The sequence below is a fragment of the Salvelinus sp. IW2-2015 genome, unplaced genomic scaffold, assembly GCF_002910315.2.
Source record: "Salvelinus sp. IW2-2015 unplaced genomic scaffold, ASM291031v2 Un_scaffold1172, whole genome shotgun sequence".
In the NCBI taxonomy this organism is placed as follows: Eukaryota; Metazoa; Chordata; class Actinopteri; order Salmoniformes; family Salmonidae; genus Salvelinus; species Salvelinus sp. IW2-2015.
Window position 1 is genome coordinate 622,085 of NW_019942764.1, and position 4,352 is coordinate 626,436.

Consider the following 4,352-nt stretch of genomic DNA (forward strand, 5'->3'; position numbering starts at 1 on the left):
ATTAGGTCTGTGTTTTCTGTAGTTTAGGTCTTTGTGGTTTCTGTAGTTTAGGTCTGTGTTTCTGTAGTTTAGGTCTGTGTGTTTCTGTAGATTAGGTCTGTGTTTCTCTGTAGTTTAGGTCTGTGTGTTTCTGTAGTTTAGGTCTGTGTTTCTGTGTTTCTGTGTTTCTGTAGTTTAGGTCTGTGTTTCTGTAGTTTTAAGGTCTGTGTGTTTCTGTATTTAGGTCTGTGTGTTTCTGTGTTAGAGTTTTTGTGGTTCCGTAGTTTAGGGCTGTGTGTTTAGGGTCTGTGTTCTGTAGTTTAGGTCTGTGTGTGTTTCTGTTAGTTTAGGTCTGTGGTGTTTCTTCTGTAGTTTAGGTCTGTGTGTTTCTGTAGTTTTAGGTCTGTGTTTCTGTGTTAGTCTGTGTGTTTTGTAGTTAGGTCTGGTGTTCTTAGTTTTAGTTGTGTTTCTGTAGTTTTAGGTTCAACTCTTTAGTCCTATCCCGGTTTACCCAGATTAACTCTTTAGTCCTATCCCAGTTTACCCAGATCAACTCTTTAGTCCTATCCCGGTTTACCCAGTTGACCTATTTACTTATGGCCCTGCCTGCACCAAACGTATTGTTTTTTTTAAATTAACTGAGCAAAGACTATTCCACTTCATTTGGAACAGCAAGCAAGACAAAATGAAAAGGGTTTATTCATACGATAAATATGAACTCGGAGGGCAGAAATCAACATTATAATCTTTGTAAATTATATCTTAAATAGGACTGGTGGTGGAGTTATGTCACACATGCCGTGAACAGAAATGTATGGAAATGTCTGCTCTACCCAAAATGACAACCAACTAATTGCCGAATTACCACAAAAATGGAAGAGGCAAGTGGAAGGGGAACTTCTCTGTCGGCATTAAAGACCAAAATTGGTTAAAGACATTTTTTATTTTAAAAAAAGGATACCAGTTTAATTGAAGGATCAAAAAACTGACAGCTGCGTCATGCAGGTTGCAAAATAGTTGGGAAGAGATTTTCAACATACTGATTCCATGGCACAAGGTTTATGAACACAAAACGATGCCGGATTCAAAACTTCTAGTTTTTCAATTTAAATTATTATACAAAATTCTTGCAACCAATAAAATGTTATATATATGGGCGAAACCAACCATATCAGCTCTGCAGATTTTGCTGTGAAGAGACAGAATCATTAGAAAGGGGTGGTAGTGTTAGGGGAATATAATGAAAGAAGGAAAATGTATTTAAAAAAAAAAATAGATTTAAGATACTATTTATATTTACAAAAAAAAWATATATATATGAGGTATGAGAAATGATGAAGACAATTACATTGATAGAATCCATAATCTATCTGCAAATGTAAAACTGATTATTAAACCTCTTTTTGGCGGACTGTAAGGTAGACTAGTTTGTGTGGTCAGCATAGTGATGTAAAAGAAAAATGTCGTTCCGTTTTAATGACAGCTAGCGACTCATTAGCAGCCTACTTATTGTGAACTTATAAAGGCTTCACAATTCATAAAGGTCATGATAATAACTCATAGATCAAAAAACGTATAACATCTTGATTTGATTTGATCTCCTAAGCCTGTATTGGCGTGTATCCCAAAACCCCAAATTAATTCCCCCAACGAACCAGAGGTAGAAAATGCTAACTGACTTCTGTATATTTGTTCTATATCCGTCACACTGTACTTATTGTCTCTTTCAGTCTTTTTGAACCATAGCGGACCATGTTAACATAACCATTCTTTAAAACCATTCTTTAAAACCATTCTTTATAACCATTCTTTATAACCATTCTTTATAATCATTCTTTATAACCATTCTTTATAAACCATTATTTATAGCCATTCTTTATAACCATTCTTTATAATCATTCTTTTATAACCATTCTTTATAACCATTCTTTAAAACCATTCTTTATAACCATTCTTTAAACCATTATTTATAGCCATTCTTTATAACCATTTTTTATACCATCTTTAATCCATTCTTTATTACCATTATTTATAGCCATTCTTTATAACCATTCTTTAAACCATTCTTTAAAATCATTCTTTATAACCATTCTTTATAGCCATTCTTATAACCATTCTTTATAACATTCTTTATAACCATTCTTTATAATCATTCTTTATAACCATTCTTTATAACCATTATTTATAACCATTCTTTATAACCATTCTTTATAGCCATTCTTTTATAACCATTCTTTATAGCCATTCTTTATAGCCATTCTTTAATAACCATTCTTTATAACCATTTCTTTAAAACATTCTTTATAGCCATTCTTTATAACCATTCTTTATAACCATTCTTTATAGCCATTCTTTATAACACTTTTATAACCATTCTTTTATAGGGGCCTAGGCTTTATTGCGTAGGCTCATAGGCCTCAGTGGGATGATCTATTTTGTAGTTGGTCTATGGTCGTGGAGGGAGCCCACCTGGGCTCTTTCTCATTTTTTCTTTCCTTGATTCCTGGCATCACCTATCTTCTCTTCCTCAAAACGCATTGGAGGAAAAAGTTCAGAGGCGAGGGACCCTGTACCTTTTCCTCCAATAAGACTGGAAAGCAGTTGAGGTGATGCAAGGAATCACAGAAAGACAAAATTGGAGGCCTTTTATTCATGAGGATACTCTGACAGCCATGATACAGCCTTGGAGACAGAGATTCATACAGCCATGATACAGCTTAGAGACAGAGATTCATACAGCCATGATACGCCTTAGAGACAGAGATTCATACAGCCACGATAACAGCCTTGGCGAGAGAGATTCATAGACTTTGGCATTAGAAAACATTCTCCCTCCCTTTCTCCCTACCTGGGTCCCTAGCCAGCCTCTGTTAGATTATAACAAATGCTCTGGTCCGCAGAGTCATCACTCAGGATGGAGATCATTGTAAACTACAGACCGACCTGTTTGGTCTGTGAATCGACACGTCATTTTTCCTCCTGGTTCGTCCATTAGACAAGTCGTTATCAGTGGTTTCCACATGGGCTGTCTATCACGCTATGTGGGCTGTCCATCACGATGTGTGTGTGTGGTGCTGCCCATCACGCTGTGGTGTGTGCTATCCACATCACGATGTGTGGCTGTCCATCAGATGTGTGGTGTGTGCTGTCCATCACGTGATGTGTGTGTGTGTGCTGTCCATCATGATGTTGTGTGTGTGTGTGTCCATCACTGCTGTGTGTGCTGTTCATGCACGCGTGTGTGTGCTGTCCATCCCGCTGTGTGTGCTGTCCATCACGCTGTGTGGTGCTGTCCAACACGCTGTGTGTGCTTGTCCATCACGCCTGTGTGTGGCTGTCCATCACGCTGTGTTGTGGTGTGCTGTCCATCACGCTGTGTGGTGCTGTCCATCACGCTGTGGTGTGCTGTCCATCACGCTGTGTGTGTGCGCCTGTGCTGCCTGCTAAATTAAGGATAAATTACCACTGGGTACGCCGGTTCCCAGGCCAGTCCCCCACACCGGTCCCCACGCCGGTCCCACGCCGGTCCCCAGGCCAGTCCCCCACGCCGGTCCCCACGCCGGTCCCCACGCGGTCCCACGCCGGTCCCCCAGGCCGGTCCCCAGGCCGGTCCCCAGGCCGGTCCCCACGCCGGTCCCCACGCCGGTCCCCCACGCCGGTCCCGCAGCCGGTCCCCAACGCCGGTCCCCAGCCGGTCCCCCGGTACCGCCGGTCCCCCAGACGGTCCCCGGTCCCCACGCCGGTCCCCACGCCGGTCCCACGCCGGTCCCCAGACCGGTCCCCACGCCGGTCCCAGACCGGTCCCCACGCCGGTCCACGCCGGTCCCCACGCCGGTCCCCAGCCCGGTCCCACGCCGGTCCCCAAGACCGGTCCCCACGCCGGTTCCCCCAGAACCGGTCCCACGCCGGTCCCACGCTCCGGTCCGCCACGCCGGTCCCCAAGACCGGTCCCCACGCCGGTCCCCAGACCGGTCCCCACGCCGGTCCCCACGCCGGTCCCCACACCGGTCCCCACGCCGGTCCCCACGCCGGTCCCCACTCGTCGTTAGAAGTTCAGAATGAGAAACTGTAGGCTTTGTAGAAATAATAAACCTCAAATTAAAAAATCATTAAACTAAATAATGAGGATTTGTATCAGCCTAATCGAGGTGTAGATTACAGCTCACATTCCAGTGTTCGAACTTGTAAACAAGGTTGCATGGGGTTTGTTTACAGCCTTGTTTACAAGTTCGAACACTAGAATTAACTTGAAATCGTTTGACATCAAACCAAAGCTTGAAACCCTAAACCTTAGAGTTCCTTCAGAAAGTCTTCTCACCCCTTGACTGTTTCCTAATGTTGATGTGTTACAAAGTGGGATTATAATGGATTAC